Source organism: Paramormyrops kingsleyae, chromosome 21 (assembly GCF_048594095.1).
Source record: "Paramormyrops kingsleyae isolate MSU_618 chromosome 21, PKINGS_0.4, whole genome shotgun sequence".
In the NCBI taxonomy this organism is placed as follows: domain Eukaryota; kingdom Metazoa; phylum Chordata; class Actinopteri; order Osteoglossiformes; family Mormyridae; genus Paramormyrops; species Paramormyrops kingsleyae.
In genome coordinates, this window is record NC_132817.1 from 11,992,591 (window position 1) to 12,020,164 (window position 27,574).

The 27,574-nt window shown below is 45.3% G+C and overlaps 1 long non-coding RNA gene across 1 annotated transcript in view; it reads left to right on the forward strand.

The window, feature by feature from the left end:
• Window positions 1-27,091, forward strand: part of LOC140581505 (uncharacterized) — a 40,476-nt gene extending 13,385 nt beyond the window's left edge. The window contains exon 3 of the long non-coding RNA XR_011984593.1: window positions 26,998-27,091. This is a non-coding gene — a long non-coding RNA (uncharacterized lncRNA). The remainder of the gene's footprint in view (window positions 1-26,997) is intronic.
• Window positions 27,092-27,574: the final 483 nt, after the last annotated feature.

Below are 27,574 nucleotides of genomic sequence, written 5' to 3' on the forward strand. Positions count from 1 at the left end.
CGGATCATTTTAAAATTCCGGGCTGCGGTGAAAATGTTTCACAAGCTCTTATCGGAGCAGAGGGAATGGAGGGAAAATCTCGGAGCATTTTATGTTGGGATGGGAGCAATGAACCTGCAAACCATCCTACGGATTGAAAAGACACACTAGGGAAAATCCTGAAATGTATGATACATCGATATTACAGCCGCCTTACAAACCGAGCACATTCCTCATGCTCAGGTTTCTAAAAAAAAAGTGACAGGATATTCCACGCTTATTATGCCTGGATGTAAATAACCTACTCAGTTCATTAATTTCATGCAAGAATATCGTGTTTGTTTCCATGGACAACTTCCTGACAAGCCTGTTCGTCATTCTGTCGACGGTTTGTAATACTCGGTGCGGAGTCTCTTAATAGATTCAGACAGCGGTGATTTTACCACAAGCGTGAAATTAGGGGAGGGAAAATAACTCCCGTTTGTGTCTAAAATATCGTTAAGTTTGTTTTAGAAAGTCAGACTGTTTGGTAGCTAGTTGGTGGGCTGGGGATTATACAATTGATACAAATACGAAATAAATGCATTGCAGCATTGTCAAAAGGATACAGAGCAGAAGTATTTCTGTTTCTAGTTTATTTATTATAAAAAGTAATGCAGAAACAGAGAACTTGAGTTATACATTCAATCACTTGTTTAATTATTGAAATGAACGCTCATATTTATTCAAAGCGTTATACCGTCGAGCCGTCCCAAAAGCGGTAATCAATCAATCACATTTGAGTCAACGAGGCACATTTTTTTAGCAGCAATTTGAAAAACAGATCCCGGTTTTCCGGGGGGAGTTCGTAAGGGGCAGAGAGGCACGTGGCTGCTGAGAGGCTGACCCACGCAGTCAGGTGACCCCGGGCTACTTTACCCCAAACAATGGCGTAGTTGTACTTCCAAAGCTGTTACTCTTCACAGCGAGGGCGAGCTTCGATTCGGGGTACCCGGGCGGCAGGTCCGACGGGCACCTGACAGGATGCATAAATGTGTTTTAAAGAACGCACCACGTCCCCGAACGGGGGTAACGACCACCCCCCCGGGATTCCCCTGACGGCTACGGGCAATGCGGAGGCAACATCCGTCACCGGAGGGCGGAAGTGAGAGAGGCCCCCGCGAACTGTGACCCTGGAACAGTAGCTTTCCCTCCCCCGATGCACGAGAGGAAGCGGCGGTGTGGAATATTAATTCGCTTGAAGATTAAAACAGTCTTTTGGAGGTGGAGTGCAGCTGGTCACGGCCTCAGCGGTCACATGGGGTAACAGACGGTGGCGGTGACAGGCACGGAGCTGCTTGCATATTAGGGCACTGCCAGACCAACCCGTCATATTGAGGGTCATGTGTCTAGGGCAAGAACTTTGGTGATTTACAATTCCGGACTGGCGTTAGCTGTGGAGTTTTTTTCCGACAGTCCCCCGCGTTCCTCAGAAACGGGAGCCCCCCCCCCTCCCCCCGACAAGGTCTCCCTTATGCAGTTCATCGCCCGGTTTGGAGCCAGTCATCTCCTCCGAAAGTGCTTCAGACTCCAGCACGATGATTATATCTTTATCTGCAAAGGCAAAACCAACCAGAATGGCTCCTAATCTCAACATCGGTGGCAATTCCTCAGATTTCAGTGAGAGACATGGGTACATATTCAAGTAGATGAGCAGGTAGATCAGGTGGATCATTCAAATAGATCAGCAGATGTTCTCAGCGTTCAGAAATTGAGATTCATGGTTGAAATGTAAGTGTTAGAGTAAAATGAAGTCAGCCAGGTGTTCCAATCTGTCCAAGGGAATCAAAAGTTGTGTTTTTTTTTCTGCATCTGTCCAAAGCCGCCAGTTTTCAATGTCAGTCAGATCATTGAGCTACAACATATCGACAATCTGCTGCTTTTTTCCACCAGAATGCAAAAAAAAATGTAAAGGTGTACAACCAGTTTGACTCAGGCAGGGGATTTTGTTAACTGTCTACTGATACGGGATCTAGCGGGCAAGCTGTTTGCATGGTGGAAACTCATTTAAATACAACGGCTTCATTCTGTTACACGGAAGCACAGGAGATACACATGACTTGAGAATACACACAGGCAGCAGGGCGTCAGCGAGCTGTCGGAGGGAGACTTTCCCTAAACTCAGGGCCTGATTATTTAATTAAAACACAGAGCTGAAAAGACCATAAGTGCAGATTTATGTTCTGTGACCTTTTCAGTAGCACACAGAGAGACCATTAATCTGCAATTAATCCAAATTTCTATGTTTTTCATGGGATTCAGATTATAGTTTTGTCTATAAAATGAACAGAAAATGACTGCAACCAAATATCCACAAAAGTATGAACTGTAATAGATAGCAGATTTGTTGAATAATTCTGGAGGCATGTTTCTGCATTTGAGAAGGTTTTAATTGTAGACAGAATTCCGTCGACGGCTTATTAATATTAAACATTGTGTTAAGTCTGAGTGTGATGTGCGAGGGGCTTGACAGCACAATGCCCAAAATGGCTTCTACAACTTTTTCCTCCCCCCAATTTTTCACTTTCTACGCCAGATCTTACAGAAACAAGACTTTTCAAGCCAGTATTTGGCTGATCGAGGTGCTGACAAACATCTTGGCTTGAAAATGCTGAGAAAACGAGGTGTGTCCAAATCAGTGGTGACCGCAGTAAAATTAGCTACGAGTCGGGCCCGTTGATGCAATTAAAGTTTACGAAAAATTTTCAAACTGTACTGGCAACCTTGTCTTGAAGAAGTTTCTGGTCTTAAAGCAGAAAGTTTAAGCTGTAAACACTATCAAAAAACAGCTTTTTGCAGAGGAAAGCATCAATTGTTGTAAATTAATATAATTACCCAAGAAAGACAGGAATAAAATGAAATACTGGTAGGTGTTTAATTATAAAGCTTTGTTTACTGATTTATTCATATTCTGCACCAGGCATTTTCCGTGCATGAGGAGTCACATGACTGGCAGCTGCCAACAGCATCATTGTTCAAACATTAAACTATCTAGCCAATTAAGCATATGGAACAGCCAATGGGATCCAATATGCAAATTAGCCCTCTCTGCTCTGAAAACAGACAGGTCCGAAAGCAAGAAGCACTTCAGAAACACAGGCCTAATTAAATTTAAAGGACAAAACTATACCTTTCTAGCTATTGCTGTAGGCACGAGGTCGGACTCATTCGGCGCTTCTGTTCTGTTCACTTGGGGTTTGCCTAATCGAGTTCTTTTGGTGGAGAGTCATAATTTCTTTCTTAAATTATATAGCGCCTCAGAAATGTATAGTCCATCATTTTATTCGCACAGCAATCAGAATGTGTACAGAGACCAACTTTTCACACTGAAGGCAATTTACTTTTTATTATGTTAAGAGGGGTGGCACAGTGTCGCACACCTTCAGGGCTGGGGGTTCGAATCCTGCGGGATTTGCATGTTCTCGATGTACCGCGTGGGTTTCCTACGGGTACTCCGCTGTCCTCCCGCAGTCCAAAGACATGCAGATAAGCTAATTGCTGTCACTAAATTGCCTGTAGTGTGAGGCGGCATGTGTGTGCGTGCCCTGCCATGGACTGGCATCCCATCCAGTGTGGATGCCCGCTTTGTACCCTTGTTTCCTGGGATGGGCTCCCGGCCCCCATGCAGACCTGTCCTAGATAAGTGGATGGATGGATGGATGGATGGATAGATTACATTTTAAAATGAAAGAAAAATGTCAGTATTTTTCAGCAAGGGTTGAAAATTTTGGGGGGGGCATCTCTCCTCAGAGCTGTTGCCCTTGGAATGATGTCCACCACTAACACCCAACTCCATCCTCATCCCATGGGAGGTATCTCCACCTGTTTGCGAGCATTCCTCTAGTGACTTTCCAGATTCTGCTTAGCGCTTACGTTCCTAGCAAGACTAAATGCTCAGGGGATTAAGTACACTGAATTACTCTGACAAAAATATGCAGAACAGAATAAATAACGCTTAAAATAAGTGTAAACTCTCTGTTTTTTTTTGTTAAGTAATGCACTCTGGTAGTAGGTGCACATTAATTCTGGAGAATAAAAGTCGCCAGGGTTGCCCTCGTCTATGACACGGTGAGTCCAACACGGGAGGATTCCCTCAGGCCCCATAAGCCGGCAAGCTAGACCTCAGACCTCGATATTCACACCATCGTAATCCTAGAGGGGTAATCTTCTGAGGACATCGGGCAGCTTTAAACAACGTGTAGTTAAAGTAGAGCTGGGTGATCGGATTCTGACGGAGACCTCAGTGCTTTGAAAGGCTGGGGTCTTTGCATGGCTACAGTCTTTATAGGTGAGTTGAGTCTTTTCCAGACATTGACTTCTAGACGTGCTAGAGACTCCCTGAAGAGTCACACCCCAGTAACATACTGCATAGATAAACTTTCATTGTTCTGGGAAAGGTCTGTTCTTCATTACATCGCTTCCAAACCAAAAAAAAAAAAACACTAGAGTTTCTGGTTACCGTTGGGATATGTAGCAATAAGTATTGGCTGTGTAAAATTAAGGCCGTCTCAGCATGAACTCAGCCCCCCCACGATTCATTATTAATCATCTTCCATCTCCGTGCAGCTTCAGTACAAAAAAAGTATTTTAAAAGGCACAAAGTTTGAGAAGGTCTCTGCATGTCGTTCTCAGTGACATTCAAATAATGGAGCCCCTGGGAAATAAACCATAAGACTACATTTCTAAACGTTTTATCTACAGTATTTTTTTCACAGAGGCAAGCCCTCTCAAAGATATAAAGTGATTCGTTTAGAAAGAAAAAAAAAAACTGTTTAAGTCCTTCACTTTGAATGCTCCTGGTCTACATAGTTTGGGTACATGAAGATTTTGCATAAACTTTGCAACTTCTCTGTTGATCTGATCTAGATTTTATTTCACTTGTGTTGCTAATGGTCAAGTTAATTAACCTTTTTAAAAACAGTTTTCAGCACTGTTGCCATTTTAAAACAAAGATACGAAACTGGCTTAGAACAAGTGGGATAAAAATCTACCCAGGCGATGTCTTTGAATAATAACAATGAAAAGGCATTAAATAAAGAATCTCTATCCTCTGTAGTGTGAAACTTTTAAAAACAACCTGTAATCCAGCGAATTTTGACTTTATCCACTAAGACCTGGTTCTGAGTTATGACTTCTGAGATGGTCCTGAGTGTCCGACTGTTTACATTCTAGCAAGTCTTCATAGCCACATTAAAATGTACCGTGGACTCTGGACTGAGTCAAATACGCCTTGCTTAGATATTGCCTATCTATAAGCCCTTTAAGATTATTTCCCAATTGGATCTAGTTTAATTCCACTGATCTGTATTATAATAGTTTCATATTACATTTATAAAAGGTATGATTTATAAAAGTTTTAGAGAAAATTCTTAATAGTTGTTTCACTGTGGTAGATATTGTGTATCCTTCTGAATATATTGGTCTTGTGTTTGGAGGTGATTTACCATTAAGGATAAATTGTTCTACGTAATGTTTTTTGATGTAGTTTCTTCTAAATTTCTTTTCCAAATTTTATCAAACAAAATAACTAGTGCAATGGCAAAAAAATGTATTTTCATGCTCATGGAGATTATTAAACATCCTCTATATTTGAAATTCATATATTTAAAAAAAATGCCAATATATGAACTGATCACCCAGTTATTAATGGCTAAAGGGTGGCAGATTTAAGCTGCAGTAATCAATTCCTTAGTACTGTCTGAGTATTTTTTAATCATGAAATATGAGTTCAGTCTTAATGACATTTACAGATTTAGCTTCTATACGTAAAACACATCAGAGACCTTCTGTTCTATATTTATTGTAACCTGCAGGTTTTATGCATAAAAAGTTTATGTAGAAACACAAATAATTTTTGTAAAATATTTGTAGTTTATTTTTGTGTATTATGGGTTTGTCCATTTTTTGTCTATTTTGCAGTACTTTTATTATTTGTAACTTTTTTATTTTGTTTTATTATAATCTTATTTATTATCTTTTTATACTGTATTGTTTTTCTTTGTATTAAACATTCCCATAAAAGTACAATCCAATACTACAAAAATTCTGGAACTATTCAGTCACACAGTGTGTATTCTCTGTGCACCAGGTGTAACTGAAGGATCTTCTTAAACATTTACCTCCATTCCCTCCACGTTAAACAAAAAAACAAATCAAATTAATTTGATACTGGTTTTGCAACTTAAGGTATAAATAAGAACAGACGTGTCAAGTTACAGTCAAGCTTCCACAATTAAGAGCCACATTCTCTTGCCTGATATTGTTTGATTGCTTGTTTCAAAGTGAGTGACATGATAATTGAGTATATAATTAAGCCACTGTTCTTCTGAATTAATAGACAAGTATTGAAGGGTAGTAAAGTGGAAAATGGTTCCTGGGGTGCTTTCCCAGCCCCCCAAGGATTAGCGTGCTGCTTTTTAAAAAAAAGAGTATTTTTGATCTATGTACTTACTATCTACATTGTTCAATATATAACAAATATTAACCCCAGCCAAGATAAGCATGGGGTTGTTATATATGCTATAGCTGCACAGTATATATTAAGTATATATTCAGTTAGCTATAGTAATAGGTATAAATCTTGACCTTCTTCAATGGCAAACTACTGACAAGTGTTGCATCCCAAATAGCCTACGATCTCTCAGCTGCATATAATGTAACGCACACACATACATAGATATATAATGCCCCCTCCCCCTTCAAACGGCATAGCCCCCCTGGATGTGGTGTATTTTAATCTTAATCTTGCGATCGTCCTTAGAAAGGAGCACATTTGCAGTGCGGCGCAGGCCGGTGCCTTTCTTTCGGTTCGGGGCTTCAGGTCTGACAGCCGCAGTTTGGGGGAACGGGGCGCGGCTGAGTGCATCTGTGCATAGCCTCGGCACGGAAAGTCCGTCAGGACCGGCCCCGCCATCGCAAAGAGCGCAAAGACCAGAAGGCTAGAAGAGAATGGTTGCGATTCAGTTCCCCTTGTTTTACCAGCGGTCATCGCCATAAACAAACACACAAACAAACGAGCAATAATTTGTTTCCCATTCACTAGTGAATTGCAATACGGTTGACGCTGAATGCTAAGCGTACTTAGCTTTTTGGCGGCCGAAGCCGGAGCCTCCCAGCCCCGCCGACTGCCACCACGATGTGAGTAAAGAAATTAAGATTGTTAGTGGTTCAATATTATATAATAACGCAAAAAATACAGACTTAATAATAAGTAAAATTTTATGAGAAAAAATAAGAACAACAACAACAACAATAATAATAATAATAATAATAATAATAACAGGCGTTGTTTACTTAGGGTCTATACAGCGCAAATTTTGGGAGAATAGAAATTATGCCGAATTTAATAGAAGTAGAAATTAAATAGAATTTAAGTAGAAATTAAATAGAATTTTTAGAGTGTATATTCAGTGTGGAAATAAAATTTCTTTACTGAATATACAGTTTAAGAAAGCTTGATTAAAAATCGCCAAACCTGCTTAAACTGGCAGCTTAACCATGATGCTGTGTTATTCTTGACACAATAAACAAAATTGTTATTATTAAATACATATCGAAACCATCTTTGATGGATATACAAAATATTATTTTTAAAAATATTATAACTTGACAAATAATAATTATTGTTCTAAATATTTGTTGGCGTTGATAGAATTAAGTCTCAAAATATGAATATCAAGTGAACCAATGAAACTGACTGGACTTTATTGTCATCCTGTCAGGGATAATAATAATAACAATAATAATAATAATAAAATTATGTATTATAGATATTATAATAAAATATTCAGTTACATCTATGCTGTATGAACAGTTTGAAGGACGTTTGGTGCTTGACCTAAAATGGTTACAGCAAAGATTTTTTGCGTTGTGCGGGAGAAGATGGTTACCACGACAACAGGAGTAGAATTACCCAAGCAGTGGGTCAAAAACATAACCCTGCAGTTGGGTCAAACCAGTAACCCAAATGCTGGGTCAGGCCTGGGTGCTGAAAATAACCCAATAAAATTACACAACAGGCTCGGCCCAGTGCTAGGCTAGAAAAATAACCCAGCATTTTATAGACTATGAAATCTTTTTCCTTATGATGGTATTGCAGCATGACTATACACAGTGCTTGAAGTGGGGACAAGTGCCAGTGTTCCCCTTTTTATGCAGTACTAGGTGCCAGTACTCCCCATGTTATTCAGTACCAGGTGCCGTTACTCCCCATGTTATTCAGTACCAGGTGCCAGTACTCCCCTTGTTATTCAGTACCAGGTGCCGTTACTCCCCATGTTATTGAGGACCAGGTGCCGTTACTCCCCATGTTATTCAGTACCAGGTGCCAGTACTCCCCTTTGTTATTGAGGACCAGGTGCCAATACTCCCCATGTTATTCAGTACTACTCCCCTTGTTATTGAGGACCAGGTGCCGTTACTCCCCATGTTATTCAGTACCAGGTGCCAGTACTCCCCTTGTTATTCAGTACCAGGTGCCAATACTCCCCTTTGTTATTGAGGACCAGGTGCCGTTACTCCCCATGTTATTCAGTACCAGGTGCCAGTACTCCCCTTGTTATTCAGTACCAGGTGCCAATACTCCCCTTTGTTATTGAGGACCAGGTGCCGTTACTCCCCATGTTATTCAGTACCAGGTGCCAGTACTCCCCTTGTTATTCAGTACCAGGTGCCAATACTCCCCTTTGTTATTGAGGACCAGGTGCCAGTACTCCAATTGTTATTCAGTACCAGGTGCCAATACTCCCCTTTGTTATTGAGGACCAGGTGCCGTTACTCCCCATGTTATTCAGTACCAGGTGCCAGTACTCCCCTTGTTATTCAGTACCAGGTGCCAATACTCCCCTTTGTTATTGAGGACCAGGTGCCGTTACTCCCCATGTTATTCAGTACCAGGTGCCAGTACACCCCTTGTTATTCAGTACCAGGTGCCAATACTCCCCTTTGTTATTGAGGACCAGGTGCCAGTACTCCAATTGTTATTCAGTACCAGGTGCCAGTACACCCCTTGTTATTCAGTACCAGGTGCCAGTACTCCCCTTGTTATTCAGTACCAGGTGCCAGTACTCCCCTTTGTTATTGAGGACCAGGTGCCGTTACTCCCCATGTTATTCAGTACCAGGTGCCAGTACTCCCCTTGTTATTCAGTACCAGGTGCCAGTACTCCCCTTGTTATTCAGTACCAGGTGCCAGTACACCCCTTGTTATTCAGTACCAGGTGCCAGTACTCCCCTTGTTATTCAGTACCAGGTGCCAGTACACCCCTTGTTATTCAGTACCAGGTGCCAGTACTCCCCTTGTTATTCAGTACCAGGTGCCAATACTCCCCTTTGTTATTGAGGACCAGGTGCCAGTACTCCAATTGTTATTCAGTACCAGGTGCCAATACTCCCCTTTGTTATTGAGGACCAGGTGCCGTTACTCCCCATGTTATTCAGTACCAGGTGCCAGTACTCCCCTTGTTATTCAGTACCAGGTGCCAATACTCCCCTTTGTTATTGAGGACCAGGTGCCGTTACTCCCCATGTTATTCAGTACCAGGTGCCAGTACACCCCTTGTTATTCAGTACCAGGTGCCAATACTCCCCTTTGTTATTGAGGACCAGGTGCCAGTACTCCAATTGTTATTCAGTACCAGGTGCCAGTACACCCCTTGTTATTCAGTACCAGGTGCCAGTACTCCCCTTGTTATTCAGTACCAGGTGCCAGTACTCCCCTTTGTTATTGAGGACCAGGTGCCGTTACTCCCCATGTTATTCAGTACCAGGTGCCAGTACTCCCCTTGTTATTCAGTACCAGGTGCCAGTACTCCCCTTGTTATTCAGTACCAGGTGCCAATACTCCCCTTTGTTATTCAGTACCAGGTGCCAGTACTCCCCTTTGTTATTGAGGACCAGGTGCCAGTACTCCAATTGTTATTCAGTACCAGGTGCCAGTACTCCCCTTTGTTATTGAGGACCAGGTGCCAGTACTCCACTTGTTATTCAGTACCAGGTGCCCTTACACCCCTTGCCATTCAGTACCAGGTGCCAGTACCGGTACTCTCCTTTGTTATTCAGTAACAGGTGCCAGTACTCCCCTTGTTATTCAGTACCAGGTGACAGTACTCCCCTTGTTATTCAGTACCAGGCTCTGGTATTCCCTTAACCTAACAGCAGCCTTGACACTGTTCCCCTCTCCCCGCGTCACATGGCTGCTTAGCACCAGCACAGCAGAGGACACTGGGATATCTAGGGGCCAATTTCACTCTTTGACGCTGGAAGCCTGAGCCCCAGGCAGCTGCTGATGTCGCCTATCGGACTCACCGGCCCTGGTATCAGGTGCTCTGCAGCCCATGGATACACGTCTATACCTGGATTGTAATACTGATAATGATGAAATGAAACACTGTTTAGTATCATTTTTAAAATTCCTTTGTTCCAGTGGTTTGGTTTCATGAATTGATTTTTCTTCTTTTATTATGTTCTTATTAAATTAAATAAAAGACCTTACAGCCAAGCTAGTATACACACACACACACACTCAATTGTATGTACATGTATATATATATTTGTGTGCATGTGTGTATACATCCATACATTTGTCTTTTGAGAGGTGTTGCATTCACCAGATTTAAATGTAATTACTTTAACATGAAGTAATGAGACTTTGGAAACTAACTATGCATACAGATAATCCATTGTTTTACCAGTTATCTTAGGGCTGGGGGGCAACATCATTTGGATACACCAGTTAGCCTAACTATCTGTTGTCAGACTACAGTAAGAAAGGCACATGGCACAGGGTGAACTCCAGACTCACAGGACGGAGATGGGATTCGAACCCCCAATCCTACAGGTGTGAGACCACATTGCCATCCATGTCTGTAACCTGTGCCCTTTGGTTCATTTCAGCAAGCATCACACATTACTCACATTCAGTTATAGATTAAGTCATTTTAAAATGTGCCTGTTTGAGGAGACAATATCGCCTGACGTAACTGCATGTACGAAAGACGTTTGTGTCCGACGGTGTTCTGAGATGTGGATGCCATGCCGGGCACCAGCGCCAGACCACGCCAGAGTGTGGCTGATAGCTTCATCGGCCGAGCCCTTTGAAGGACAGACATGCCTGCGGACGCCGAGCTACTGGAGTATGAATCCCCCCCGAGTGCCCCCCGTACTCACAAGCAGGGACTGAAATAGAAATCACTTCGTGTTACTTTATCATTACAGCCTCCCTGTATTTTTAGCTCCATTCTCATTTTTTTCTGCATATTTGTTCACTTTATTTATACCTTTAATGGCTTTAAAATGTAATACAGTTTTCTTCCCCGTGTCAGGAGTATCTGTTAGTAAAAATTATGTTTGTAATTTGGTGAGAGCCACATGTCTGACGGGCAGGAGAATAGCAGGCAATCATAACATCTTAATAAAGCTTTGAATTTACTGCGTGCGCGAGGTCGTCAGCTTCCATCTCCTTGGCAACAAATTCGTCTGGACTGCTCCTGATGAGCAGTAGCTTTAAAGGACGGAAACGGAGGCAGTTCCCCAGCCCTACAGAGCTGTCCCTGATTCCCAGCGACTGAGGAGCGAAACATCTCGTGGATTAGTCACGCCGACGAGGATACGACTCGAGTCAGGATGGACGCCCCGACCCCAAGTCTCCATTTGCTGTATTTCTAATATAGACAAAAGCGTCACGTCAGACGGCGCCAGGGGGGGGACTTTAACAGCCTATCTGGGTAACCCCAGGGTGTCTGAAAATTATGGGTACAAGGACACAACAACTGATACATCGTCATAGCGCCGGGGAGTTCAATGAACCTTGTGTTTTGTTCATTAACACAGGCAAACATGTTTGTGAAAAACATTTGTGCCTGATATTACAGTAATAAACCTATTATTTAGCTGTCCCCATCATAATCAGCATACTGTAGCCTGATATGAGTGACTTATCTACAATTCATAGATTTGACATATATTATTTTGTTAAACGCTGAACTGAATTGTCCACCTCATGGAATTCATTGTTGTGATTTAATTTATGCCCTATCTAGTGCTTAAGTATTTCTGCTGCCAAGTAATTAATTCAAGAACAAATGTCCCCAAAGGTAGCAATTAACGATAAACTTATTAGACATAATGATACCTTGAGGCATACATTTAATCCCAATTCTGGTGCTCCTGGTTATGTTACAGACTCAGCTGTCAACGAGGTGTATTCGGAAAGTGGAACACGGGAGCGAAAATCTGGGATCTGCCGAGGGGGTGACTCTGGAGTCGTTCAGGATGAGCGAATCTGAGACTCAGATTAAGCATGCAGAACATCTAGCCTCATATTAGTGATCCAGATGGCACCTCCAGAGCCGGGCTTGGATACGGTCATCCGACTCACCGGTGAAGGTCAGGTTCTCTCATCAAATGTCGGCGGGGACCCAAAGTCGACCTGTGGGATAGTCTGGGGGCTCTGGAGGGGCTCAGCAATGTGGCCAGAGTGCAGTTCTTTTCACTAGCTGAAGATACTCTTCCTAATGAAGGAAGGCCACTTCTCCGCCCCATGGAGTCAAATCATGCTCCTTGTCGATGGAAGAGCCTGTTTAAAGGTACCACTCATAGCACCAAGTCAACTGAATGTGAAGGAGACACACAAGGAGTTTAGATGAGAGTGAATCCCTCAAACCCATAAACTTCCAACCCAGTACACACATTAAAAAGTATACTGGAAATGACCTACTCATCACCTTCATCTGTTGTTCTGGTTCCGGTCTGCGTTCCTTCATACTCAATAATGATTTTATCGTGCCGCTGCTTGGGCGCAGAGCTCTCTCTCCCTAGGGGGCTCCGTGAACGTTTGGAGATGCTCCCCAGGGTGTAAAACCACAAAAAAATAAAGGATGACCTTCTCCAGATGGACTCCCACCGCAGCATAAAGGGGGTTCTGTTACTATTCGGTCCGGTTTCGGTTCTGGCCAGAGGAAGGTGCGAGAACGGTGCTGAAAACATGCCAGCCAATGAGTCGTCGGGTGACTCCAGACATCTGCATCCTTCTGACAGAGTTATTTGAATGCATGGGGCTAAAGGCTTGAGTTGGACAGCAGTGCTGACAGGTTACGTCGGGAAAAAGGCCCATGTTCAGAACCCTGGAGTCCGCGATAGCAGAACCCTTTCGGTTAGCCTCAGCAGCCCTGTTGTTAGGCTCTGGGGAGAGGTGATGAGAGAAGGCCCCCGTCTCGACGCTGCTGCGTGTTTTGTTACACTCCCTGGGGTTGGAGGTTCAGCCTCGGTCCCGCGGAGCCGTTTTCATTCCAGCTGAGCTGCTAATTAATCAGCCCTGATTGAGATGTCGACTGGATGCTGAACTCGCATGACGTGAAGCTAATTCTGTTGTTCTAGCACTTAGCATTTTTCATAAAATCACTTTAAATGAACTTGTTTTGGGGATCAAGTAATGGTGAGAAAATCTACACATTGGAATTAATATGTTTAGCCAAGTGTGTTGGGGGGGGGGGGGGGGGCACATGGCTAACGAGGGAGGGGGCAAAATGAGGGAAGAGGGAGAAGGTTTTCATCAGCATATTCATCATGCAGACCCCCACTCCCTGGGCGGCCCCGTCGGCATGTCCGCAGTTCCATACACCCGCACCTCAGGATCAAGGATGCGATTGACAGGTGGGGGGCGCTCTCCGCACGTGTTCTTATAGGCTGTCAGGGCCAAGAAACGTGGCCCAAACCCAACACAGCAAGGAGGCCCTCCTCCAAGGTCCATCTACACCATTCTGGAAACAAAGGTCTTCCTCCAGCTTCCTATATACCTTTCAGAAATAGAAAGTACAGATATTTTATGGGTTCCACTGAAATAAAGGTAGCTGATTATGAGAAAGACCTCGATGTGTATGTTGATGCTTCCATGTCCCACTCTCGCCAATGTGGGGAGGCAATAAAAAAGGCCAATAGAATGTTGGGTTATATCTCTAGGTTTGTGGAGTTTAAGTCAAGGGAGGTGATGCTACAGTTATATAATTCCTTGGTAAGACCCCACCTAGAATATTGTGTGCAGGTTTGGTCACCATACCTAAAAAAGGACATTGCTGCCTTAGAAAAAGTTCAACGTAGGGCTACAAGAATGATTCCTGGTCTTAGAGGAATGTCTTATGAGGAGAGGTTAGCTGAGCTGAATCTGTTTAGCCTCGAGAAGAGGAGACTAAGGGGTGACATGATCCAGGTATATAAGATTCTAATAGGTCTGGATGCTGTTCAGCCGAATGGCTATTTTCAATATTAGTTTAATTAAATACTAGAACTTGTGGCCATAAGTGGAAATTAGCAGGAGAACATTTTAAAATGGATTTGAGAAAGCACTTCTTTACACAGCGTGTAGTTAGAGTATAGAATAGTCTTCCTGTCAGTGTAGTTCAGGCTAAAACCCTGGGTTCCTTTAAATCAGAGCTAGATAAGATTTTAACAACTCTGAGCTATTAGTTGAGTTCTCCCCAAATTAGCTTGATGGGCCTCCTCTCGTTTGTGAATTTCTCATGTTCTTATGTTAATGGGTCAGCTGATGTAACTTTATGTTCACACCCCTATGATGTGCTTCAAGTTCCTCACTTGTGGGTCTTAAGTCCTCCAGAGCTCACGGTTACATAATGTCATTCATTCCACATGCCGTTGCCAGGACTGGTCCTGTGCAAGGCAGCCTTATAGAAGATCCACGTGGAACAGAAACCGTGCCTCAAAACACGCCTTTGATCATGTGTTATAAAATTATTTACGTGGGATGGATGCAAGAACAATAACGTACACATATATCACACTCTACGAAAACAATAACACATATAACCTGATAGGTAGGGTAATGTGTGTCTGAGCCCCTTCTGAACTCCTTAAAGGCTTTGGTGTGCACAGATACTTCATGGCACGCAAGTACAATTCAGAGTACTTGCAGCTGCCAGTACTTGTGTCACGTTCCAAAACACAATGGAGGAAGGAGCAGGAGTAAGGGCAAACAATAAGGGGGTTATTTAGGGAAACTGAACAGGACTAACAAAAGGCACCGCTAACAATGGAAAGTACAGGAGTGTGCGCACGGGGGTGACGTCAACGACCGGGCTGGGGACCACAGGACTGGGAGACACTCTTATACATCACTGATGAGGGAGCGGACGAGAGGCAGCTGGAGTGAGGCATATGAGGGCTGAAATGAGAGGTAAGACAAATTAGCAAAGGGAAAGAACAAAGGGGTAGGAATGCAGGGCGTGACAGTTTAGAATTACTGTAACACATTCATAGGGAAGTTCCCTGCAAAACTGCAGACAGTCATGCATTTCATGGGGATATTGTTTTAATTAGACAAGTATAACGAACCTGTGTTTTGTTTCCAAAAAGTAAAAAAAAGCAGCTTTTCTTCTTACATTTAGTTGATTAATCTGCTTGTATCTATTTCGCCGCATTACTTTCATGCAGCAGAGATACTATTCAGTATCGATACTGCCTGCCTATCAAAGGAGTCCCTTCCTTGTGCTGTTAGCTGAGTGCCTCTGCTGGCGTTTTTTTATGATTGATGCAGGACGGGGCTGATCAGGAATTCGAGAGAGAGTCTGAAGTGTGCCGGAAGCCACATGATGAATATCGCTGTCAGACAAGTCGCAGAGAAATAAATCCGTTCGTTTCCGCTCCAAATTCTATGCTACATCCCTATTATCCCGCTAATGGAATCCAGGGATGTGTCCAAAGGTGCTCAGTCACAGATCGGGGTGGGGTGGGGGGGGGGATAAAGTTAGTATGCTTCACAAAACCTCCAAATTGCGGCACAGTAGGGTCAAAGAGAGACAGAATGCTGATGTCACAGGACAAGCGTGACATTCGGTTGCCGATGAATGCTTTCTGGGCGCGTGGAAGTCAACAAAATGGGGGAAACGGCAAACGATCGATGTAGACAGCCTGGTCGGCACTGACCGGGGATAGGCACGGCCAGCATACAGTAAGTGGACCAGCCCGTTACGCACCCAAGAGCCCGGCTCAGGGAGCGAATTGATCAAGTCCTGGGGGTGCCGGGGTCTAAGCTACAGTCTCACCGCAGGTAACCATGGCAGCCTCATCCGACTGCCCAACAGGTCATAGCATCTGGGAAAAAACATCATACGTGGGGTGGGGGCAGCTCAGCCAGACCAGTCTCTGCCGTTTCAGGGCTGGGGGGTCTGACGCTGCCTCACGATTGGTGTCTGAACAATGACGCCCACGCTAGACTTCGATTCATGCGGCTTATCGCCTTAATGACAGATTAAAGCTGGGAAAAAACAGCCTCTTTAATGCGCCTGCATTTGCATAAATTAATCGTACCTTGTTAGGGCAGGTCTGTAAAATCACACGGTGCCCATCCACATGGCAACTACAGACGGCGTTTTCAGCTCGCAATTAGCGTCAAGCTACGGACTAGAAGTACTCAGCATACACATAAAATACTGACTCATCGCACCCATTGTTTGATATTACATAACATAAACATTGGCGTTTGAAAATTACACGCAAGGGACGCTGCTTTCTAACCGTGTAAAGCCAGAATCTGCATAATTATAATAAGTTTATTGGCTGAAAAAAATGTTGCTGCTGACTTTAAACACAGCGTTTCCACCAGCAGCTCCTGTAGGCTGTTCTCAAAGCAACCACGAGAAAAGAAAGCTAGACCCCTGTGTTTCAGATCGTCCCCGTTGCCACGGCGCCCTGTGATGGAGGAGTCTGAGAAGTTCCGTAGGTGGCTGAAGATCTGAAGATCTTGAGGGTGCTGGATCAGCCCTTTTCTGTAGCACGGGGACCACACAGAAAGTGCTGCCGGCTCCAGCAGGGAGAGAGCAGGTGCTGTCGCCCCCACAGAGCTGGGTGGCAGGTCCTTCACACCCTGGGGCTGAACCCTACAGTACCCCCCACCCCCCCTGCAGGCTTTCCTGTGTACAGCTTTCTCCTCACCTGGCTGCTCACACAGACAGCCTGCAAAGTGGGGTCAAGTTGGAGACCTAGTGTGTCTTCGGTGGGGGCGTCACAGAGAGGTGTGAAGGTTGTGGAGAGGGGCAGGGGCAGTGAGGGGTCCAAACCCCCCCCCCCCCCGGCAGCCCAGTGTATTGGTGGAGCCTCCTTCATTCACCTCCACCCCATCCTTATGGGTAAGGGGCAGGAGGGCAAAGCAAGATTAAAGGCTCCAGAAATAAAAGCGTGGGGATGATCTGCTCACCATAGAATGTATCGCCTGTCGTGACTGCGGCGTCTACTGGTGTGGGGGGGGGGGGCATGCACAGTTGAAACAGCGGCACAGAAAATCTTGCCTGATGTGTAATACATCCGCAGTCCCAGAGGGCGGCTCCACATTTGGGTCACGGAATGGTGATGTGTGTCGGCTCACACCGTGCATCACTACGGTGGTTGTACTCGCCATGGCTTCTGGTCAGGGCTGAGAGCTCCTCTGTTTTATTTGTTGGACACCTTACGTTGCCCCTGATGAGGACTGCACATTCTCCCCTCCCATTCCCGCTCATTCCCCATCAGCTCCAGATTTGGCACATGGGGAGAGAAAAATATGTGAGTCCGGAATGTTCTCCCCCCCATCTCACCGGTCCCTGAAAAATCTGACGGCCAGAAAAAGCAGGAAAGTGACCCGAGCAAAGTATATAAATCATTACAGAATCTGTGTACTATATATACATAAAAACAGCCACAAACAGAGGATGTGGGAGCTGCTGTAGCAAGCAGCCAGTCACTGGGGGCAGCCTCTCATTAAAAAGGTAATATTAAATAACACAAACAGCTAATTAAGACTTATTATTATTACTATTTATAAGGTGTGATCTGCCTCAGTCATGACAACATGGCATGGAGGCTTTGCCAGCGCGCCCCTTGCCTTCTGCTAGCCACATCGCTAACGTGTGGAGTCGAGGGGGCAAAATTCCAGGCCGCAGGTGAGGAATCGGCGCTGCCACCCTTCCTGTCCCCCGTGGTCCAGGAACCGTCCAGCTCTCACGCTGGGACCGGCGCCTGCGTCGTGTTGAGGGTCCACAAATACAATGTTCGTTTTGTTTACTTCCCCAAAGCTGATTCCACACGTGGGGGGGGGGTGAGACGGTGCCGTGGGACACAAGCTTTCCGGAGTTATTATGTCCTAGCGCTGCACACCAGCATGGGTCCGGGCAGCTAACGATACCATAAAGACCCCTCGCGGTGGGATTACTTCCCTGACAATTCCCTACAAGCCGCGCTCGGGATACCTCCTTTCTCTGCTGCCATCTTGCTCCCGGACGCTCTGCCGTGTCTTACAAAGCTATTAGGATCTTCCTCAGGCTCCCCTCCACCAAAGAGCCCCCGGTCCCAGTTGGCGACGGTTTGTGCTGTATAATAGCAGCGGAGGGGGCTTTTTATTATGCTTATTATGGCAAGTCAGAGAGGAAGCGGGGGTCTTTGCGACCGTCTTGCTTTAACCCCCAGCTGTACTGTAATAAACAGAATCTATACAACATTTATTCTTGGAAATCATTTGCAAAGGGCACATGAAGTCCCATTTGACGGTGTTATAGTGCTATTGCCAATATCCTGCATAGATCCACCGAAAAGCGAGAATCCAAAGCTAACTGTTTATCAATTATTTCTGATTTTTTTTTTCACATCCTGGATGTCGAGGCAGAACTGGAGCCGAAGCGGGAACTGTTGTTTTTCCGGGGATGTAATTTAGAAGTTTCCATTTTCGCTAAATCAAAGTTAGCGATCAGAGCTACTCCGTTTATATCGGCAAATTGTTGTGGAGGAGGGCGATGGGCACGAGTAGCAGAACCCGGAAAAAAAGCGTAAAAATGAAAAGGAGCGAAACAGCTCATTACACGCCTTTAATTTTCGGCAGAGCGGCGAGACACCAGAAGTGTAGCTGAGAAAAAAAAATTGTCATCTGGCAAATTCCCTGGATAGCCGTCCTGTTGGGCCTAAGTGCAGAGCCTATGTATACGATTTGAAACGCCTGCGGGGGAGCAGATAAGGGGTTATACATATTCAGGTTATCTCATGCCTACCCTTTTTATGCTGGAAAAAGGTATATATTTCGTTCTTGATAAAAAGGCAACCTTGCTCTTTATGTAACGGTAATGAATGACTGCAGGTGAATACCTATTTACGCCGTCAGGACCCACAAGACACGGACCTGAGACTTTCCAGGCTCCCGGTACCTCAGGCTGCTGGCCTGCAAGATGGTTCCTCCATATGTTCTCCCCCGGAAAATGCCGGTGATGTAAGCTCCCCGCTTCTTTTAAGGCTGCGAATGACCCCTAACGTGACGCCGGCCCTCCACCGTCTTAGAGGGTGTGTACACACCGTGAGAAGCAGAGTCACACACCGCCCGGCTCCTATTTTCTTGGCAGGTGACGGAGTGCGAAATTTACAAAACAAAAAAAAGAAATATGGGGAAAGTCAAGCTTGGAATGCTGCCTGCGAGGACCCCCGCGGCCACGGAGGTGGTACGGTCCGGATGTGAGGCACCTCCAGCCTCATACTCCGACGGTGGCGTGCTGGCATTTTCTGGGCAGATAGGGGTCAAATTCCAGTCTGCGACTTTCCGGTCATGTTCCTAGCAGCTCAAACTGCCCTGAAGAGACGAAGCATATTTCCCTCTCCTCAGCTGGATTCCTCAACCTATCCCCCCATTAACTGAATGAATTGGAAGCGTTCGACGGGAGTGAGTGCCCGGACAGAAATCGACGTCCGCAGTTATCAACAGCGACCCGACTTGTGCGGAGTGTGATTAGCATTGTGTTTTACCACCATCCTATCAGCATTGTATTCTTAAGCAATTCCAATGAGAATTGGAAGGCCCAGGTTCCACTGTAGTGGAAAAGAACCACATGATGCAGAATGTGACATATGTGACGTTGTTAATTGTTATTTACGATGATACCTATCGGACATAGGTATCATCGTAAATAACAATTAACAACGTCACATATGTCACATTCTGCACCATGTGGTTCTTTTCCACTACAGTGGAACCTGGGCCTTGCCGATTCTGCCCTGTGGCAACAGGACGCCAATGATACAGCACCCTTTACATCCGACCTGTTCCCCCAAGCAGTACAGGGACCCGCTAAACCCATTACTATAGCACCAAAGGACCCAGGTCAATTAAACCGCCGTTACTCAAAGTACGGCTAAGTAATAAAGGCTAAAGTCGGAAGCGTCGCTTAATTTAATCAGACCCGTAGGCCAAATATAGCACACCTAGTTAAAGAACGAATTATGGACAATATGTGTGTCATCTGCAAAATCCCATACTGTAGGTACATCTCTGAAGGCCTCTGGCACCAGCTGACATCAAATTATTTCCAAATATTTTGAGCGTACACATGCTTATAACCATTACTGGTATTTGCTGATGCGAACGTTCACTCGCTCGCCCACGACTGACCGGATAATCAAAACGTGAGACACAACCGGCATTCGAAAAAGAAACGGTATGACTCGGGTAAACAGGCAGAGTCGGAAACGCAGATGTTCAGCCGTAATTAACTTTCGCTTTCAGACTGGCGGAGCGTCTCAATAAGCGTGGATTAAAGTCCGTATTTGCTCTCTGCCGCCGACCATGGAGGGGAACGGCTCGGAAGACGCGGGCCTGGGTCGCAGGCCTTAAATCATTTTACAGGATCTTCTGTCATCTGTCTCCCGCACCTCACGGAGAGCAATGGGCGGAGCGACCCCCACATCCGGAATTAGCTCACCTAATGCCTGTGCATGAGAACCTTTAGCAGACAGACAAAACCATCTGGATAATTAAACTGATACCTGAACAGCCAAATGGGAGCTCTGGATCTCCATCCGGTTTTTAGGAAGCGGAGGAGGTGCAAGAAACTTTAGCAGGAGCAGGAGTCTGTCTGAGGAGCAGGTGATGACGGAGCGACTCGGCGACTCGTCTCCAACACTAAGCGGGTCGTCTACTATGCGCTGGAGCGTCCTTTCTCACGTCAGTGAACAGAAGCGCGTGACAGCGGCACCGCGAAGCCCAGCTTCCCGATTTCTGATGGGCGGATGTGGGATGGAACAGGACAACGAAAAAACCTTCTGATTGGCAACCGAAAAATTTCTGTCTCGGCGGGAACAAGCAAAGAGAGGTGCAAGTGTGCATCCCTGCTGTGTCCAAAGGGGGGGGGGGGATCTGCTCTGAGGTTACCACGGAAACACAGCACACTGGTATATACATACTGCTGTGTGATCCTATCCCTTGTTGCTAGTGTAAGGATGACCGTGGTCATATGACCCTTGAGATGACCATAGGCCCCGCCCCCACTCTTTTAAGTCCTTTTTAGAATGTATGTGTGTTTCTGTAATTATTGCTAATAACCAATCAATAAATCACTTTGCCCAAATCACACTGAAACAGGGGATACCCTTTAAACTTGCAGCCTGAAGTCCATTCATGGTGAAATTCCTGTGTAAATTTAGACCTTCAAACATAACGTATGATGCTAGTACTCTTAGTCTGTTGCTGAGGGTAGCAATGATGAGCGCTTTTTGTGTGAGTATATTTGGTCTGCTGTTTGTTTTTTGCTTGCCCTTGTCAGTCCTTGTACTGCAGGACACACTCTCTGTGGGAGAGGTCCGGGCGCTGAGGACACAGTATCACTTTGAGAACACTTTCCTCGGGATGTCGGAAATGAAAGCTGGGAGCTTCCCTAACATTGCCACTCCGCTTTAAGTGACGGACGTCACGGGCGGAGTTCGAGGAGAGATCCTGAGGCCTGTCTCACACGCTTCCGTCCGATATCCGAGCAGAATCCTAACGAGCTGTTTCATCCTGCCGCAGGCCTGTTATAAAACTCCCGATTGTGAGAGCGAGTCCAGCAGCCAGCCCCATGTTCTTATTAAATCCACTGTTTAGTTTGGCAGCCAAGCGACCCGCTGCACGTCCATGCGAGATTCAGTCTCCTAAAAGGCTTTTCTAATCTTTTCTTACCTTATATTACCAGCATGTGCCCGAACTACAATTTTAACGGGAAAAAGCGACCTATTACATTTTTATGCTGAAACATTTCTGTCCCCTGTCATCCCTCTCAATTAGACGTCTGGTCTCCCTGCAGCATCAGCAAGAGTCTGCTGAGATAAGATAACATCCGATAGCCTATCAAAGACTAACACTGCGGTCACATGACGCCATTTATAATAAATCCATTGGCAGAAACACACATATCTGCCCAAGTTTACATGACCAACCAATATGATTATGGTGTGTTCCACCCTCAAACTGAAAATTTTCGGCCATTGATGTTTATTATGTGTTTTAATATTAACTTTCCATATTCATTTTTAGAGTCAATACTTTTTTCATGCTACTGATTGAACAGCAAAGTTCCAAAGCTCACTCAAACCAGTTTGTAAGTAAATTCCATTACTGTGGACTGTTTGGAAATTCAACACGAAAATTCTTCATTGTATTCCATGAGGACTGAGTGAGTTTTGGTTCCCATTACTGTGCCATATGATGATTCATATATAAAGATTGATTTTAGGTCATTGGTGGTCTCACCTAAAAAACACAAGAAAAATGGACTGAGTTTTGGAAATTTGCACTTCAGTTATGGTTTAGGGAGCAGTTTTGGAATGTATGCCTTGTACTATTAACTAGCAGGACAATTTATGAAGTTACTTGAGCATTTCGTCTTAATCTGCACTCGTCATCTATTATAAATGCCTTATGATGAAGTACTCCTATAACTTCATTTATAATGTTTTATGTGAAGTATGGCAGCTCTTAAAATTACCGTTATTTTTATGCTTGAAATTTTAATAACTTAAAACAAATTAGGCAATTGAGTCAACCTCTTGTTGTCATACGAACAAAATTCCCACTTCTGAGGTCCAGCTAGCTGAAAGCGTTAATTTAGCTCATTAACTTGTTGATTTAGCTGAGGACATTAGTGAGAGCCGGATTCTGGTCATCTCTGAAGGATAGTTTAACACAACCACACATTCACTGCCACTGGCAGTTTACAAAAACGATGCCTAATCTTAAGAAACCGCTTCCCTTGTCTCCCAAACTGCATACTGAAACCGGACTTTCACCCCGACCTGATAAAATCTCTCCCTTTCGACAGGTAATAAGTAACAAGGCTGGAACCCAATTGGCTCACACGTGCCACACTGGCATCTGGGTCAATCAGATTAAAAGACACTGAGTGTCTGTTGAATAAAACATCGGGATCATTCCGAGGAAATGCTGTCTGCAGAAGTCAGTCTCGGGGTGATTTTGCCGGGAGATTTACAAGTCAATGACAGTACAGTGGAGCGCAAAATCAGAACAGGATGACTGGTTGTTTTCCAAGTAAATGTTTATAAGGGGGAAACAGGCGAGGATTTGGACGCCTCTATATCATCCTTCACTTATGTCCTCTATGACCTTTGGCTCCCACTGGCAGCAGAGTAAATTTGTCCTGTATCTACACACAGAGAGGCTGGACATTCCTGATCCTTGTGGTGCTTTAGGGCTGTACTTGAGGCCAAGAGAAGTTAATAATGCAGCTAGGTTTGTGCCGGGTAACCCCCCGGGTTTTACGCGGGATTGTTTTTGACAGCGCTGTGCTCATGCCCCCGTCGGAAACAACAGCCGCCTCTCATATTCCGTGTGAAACGGCGTCCGGCGCCGTGACCCGAGACGGGCGGCATTAGCCGACAAACCTCAAAAGACATCTCGCGACTGAAGTTAATTGAAAACTTCTGTCGTTCATTAACCGGCGGACGCAATGCGGAAGACATGAGGGCAACAGAACGAATCAGCCGGCGAAAAGGAAACTGGCAAAACACAGGACCGCAGAAAGTGACTGGCAGTAATGATGCATCAGACATCCCCTCAGCATCTCCATGAATTCCTATATTAACACCAGCGTCCGAAATATACCCAGTAGATGACGGATTCGTAGGCATCCTGAAGATTCATTTTCTGCCACGTTTTCTGAGTTTTTTTCCAAGCCCTCTATTGATCTTGTTTACTGTGCTGTCAAGGTGTTTAAAGGAGCGTGCAAGCACCTCCGGTAATCTCCCCTAAATTAAGGATGATTCTGGTCCTGAGTAACCGTTCATCACCGTCTAACACCGTCACGGCATCCTGCATTTCCATCACACCGTCCCCCGCCAGGCTCTCGCCCCTGTTGGCTCGGAGCGACGTCGTCTGTACAGATGCCCATCTCTATTGCCACCTAAGTGAAAAGCTTGTGGGTTTTTATCTGCAATTTGTTTGTAAATCACTATCGGCCCGTTTTTTCACCCTTCTCTCAGCCCTCACTCATTCCCGGGGTATTTATAATATTTAATCACCCACAGACTCAGTGTTCGCCAGACACATTCGTTTCAGCATCGTTTACTGTTGGTTCACATTAAACCCGGAGTGGGAGTTTCTGTAATTGGTATGTTCAGGGTGTAAACAGTTACCCCAAGACAGCCTAACTTTGTGGATTTGAGGATTCGTGCATAAGACCGGCTCCGGGCGGGACAGTGAGCAAAACCCAAGACCGACTGGGGGTGGGTGGGGGGGGTTGACAGGTGCCGGGGTGAGCTTAAGTCGGCAGGAAGGACGCCAAAAACAAAAGCCGGCATTTACGCTTCCAGAAAGTGGGAACAAAATGGGAGACACACATGAAAACAGATTTGCGTTGGGGGTAAGGGCTCCAGGGTCGGCCTTAGGGGTGGTGGGTGTTGGGGGGGGCATTTAAATACAGAAGCCAGTTTGAAATGCTAATGAGGCTCAGGTGAAGTGCAGGAGTCATGCATGTGTAATTAACATAGAATGAGGGTGTCGTATTGAACAAATGCCGAAACATATAGTATACATTAAGAAACACTACTTAGTGGGAGACGATCAATGAACACCATCAATCTTGCTCAGCGAGTGAAAATAAAGATGGTAAATTAAAACAAGCCGGACCAGACAGGCAGCTCACAGATGGATAAGTCTGTCGCCGTCTTCTTGGCTCTCTCTGGTCTGCTGAGGTTCCCTCTTCTTCTTCACCCCTCGCCCTCCTCGTCCACTAACCTACATGGGCAGCAGGTGGCGTGACGGTGAAAGCCCATGGATTTGTGACTGATTTGCCGCCTGGCAAAGGTCCGTAACCCGAATCGCCCCAGGGAAACATTCAGCTGGTTAAAGGGCTAATTGTAAGGATGCTAATTTTGTTTGTTACAGTCAGCAGGCAGCTCTGTGACCTCAGACATTCAAATTCATAACATGTCTCCCCCCGCCAAGAGCACACACCCCCCCCCCCCCCCCCCGCCACCAGAATAAAAGGATCATCTCAGTCGGAAAGGATCATCCAGGGCCAATGGAAGACTGCAAACTCTGACATTCCTCTTCCCTGTAACCCCTGTATCTAATACGCAGTTTAATTGGGGGGAAATGTATATTTTTATTATTATTTTATTATTATTTTAAATGCTTAATGGACCCTTTCATCTCAGAAGGAGCTTAAAATGATTACTTTACTGAGCCAGTCTGAGTTAAAATGCTTCACTCATGGGTGGTGGATTGGCTAATTGCATAAGTCAAGGGTTGTGGGTTCGAGTCCCACCACTGGCTCTGGGTGTGTTCACAAGTGCATGTTTCTGGCTCTGGGTGTGTTCACAAGATGGAGCAACAGAGTGGATCACTCCCCTGACTGAGGGCTGTGTTGCCGCGTTACAGACCACTGCTGACAGTGCGTGTCTAACGCTCCTGTATACATCTCCACGCCGGTGCTGAGGTGATTACACGGCAACACTTTACGTTAAGTGATGTCTATAAAGACTCTGCGCGGGATTTATAAATATACGAATAAGACTGCCACACGCAAGGCTGAATTCAGCCATGTTGCTGAAATCTGTCATGTGCTTCTGTGTTTATACGAGCTCGTGGACGCGTTTTCCCGGCCTCGGGGGCTGAGCCAGGGATCGTAATCTCAGCTGCGAGCGGCACTGACTTTAGGACCTTCCTGAGGAACCTCTCTGTCTCATTAGGAGGAGGTCAGGGGGAGCAAATAGCTGTAATTCCCCTGGCAAGGACTTATTCCAAAAAAAAAAAATACTTCTATTTTGTCACTTGCTTAAATGGCGGCATTTATCTGCCCTTACTTAACAATTTTTCCCTCTACAAGCAACATTTTTCTGGATTACATTTCAGAGTCTCTCACGCCTTGCAATGTCGCCTCGTCTGTCTCAATCTCAGCCGTCCTGCAGAATCGTCACGGTGTTGCAGGTGTGCAGCAGATGCAATTTTGTGTGGTCAGAGGTGTTTTCTGCACTACAGCAGCAAGGTACGCATTCAAACAGGCGTGCTGGACGCAGAGCAAACAATAATTAATCTCCATGGTCACTTCTCTGCTTTACTGTGAAATATTAAACATCGCATTTCATAACATGAACTCATTTCCAGGGTGTAAAATTTCACGTAAACATGAAAAAGAGGATGTGGCCGCTGAGGGCCCGTTGCTACAAGGCAAATGTTCCTGGAAGCCTGGACAATCTCTGGAGGTGTCAATGACTTATTCAAGCACACGGTGAATTAAAAAAAAAAAAGCAATGAGTTTTCATTCTCGCCATTGCTTGAAACTGCCAGTGTAATGACACACCCCCCAGCCAGCCCTCCCGAGCCTTCCGGAAACCTCCGGATCTGATTAAACACTCACCGGGACGGAAAGATGGATGGAGAACCTGGTGGCTTCATAAAAGAATGATGCCGCTTGAAAAATGAACACGAGAGGAGCACATTGTAGGCGACGTCCAATCCTGGATCCTCTTTAATGTATTAACTGGCGGGCCGTGCCGGTCCCAAGGTAGACCTTTAACACATTAACCTAAAACCCGATATTTTAAATGTTTGCCTTTTGAAATGTATCCAGGTTCACTTGGCCCTCATTCCTGTGCCCCAAATACAGCGCGAGTGAGAAGGTGATCAGGACAATTGTCCTGGGGATTGTTTGTTACTTGTGGCACGATCTGAATGTATTTTGGTGGTTTTTCACAGCATAAAACTGAGCAGTCTAATCTGCAGAAGCTCTCAGATGACGCCGCCATGGTGGAAAGTCCCTGGAAATGGACAGGGGGCAAAATAGAGGGGTGAAAACTGAAGCAGCTGCTTCTCGACATCAGGAGGTATGTGATGGACTTCTGGAGGTCTGAGGTCCTGCTGTCCTCTATCGCGGTTGCTTGAGAGGTTGTGGAGATGCTGGAGACCTACAGGAATCCCAGAGTGCTCTTGGAGAACAGGCTAGAGTGGACTAGTAACCTAGCTGCCCCTACTGAGGACGGTGCTAAACTCTGCTGTTGAAGATTTGTCAGTCTGAGGCAGCAGATGCAATCCTCTATTCTGCAGTATGCTGGGGTGGTGGCATTACTACAGGTGAGGCCAACAGACTTCTGTAGGAAGTGGCAGTTCAGGAAAGGAGGCTTACCATGCTAGTTATCCTGGATGATGTGTCCTTACATAACACTCTGGCCAAACAAAGGAGCATCTTGGGTAAGAGACTCGCTCGCTACCCCACATCTTCTCCGGCAGCACCCATCAGACGTGCCTGATCTGGAGCGAGCTGTGAATCACGATT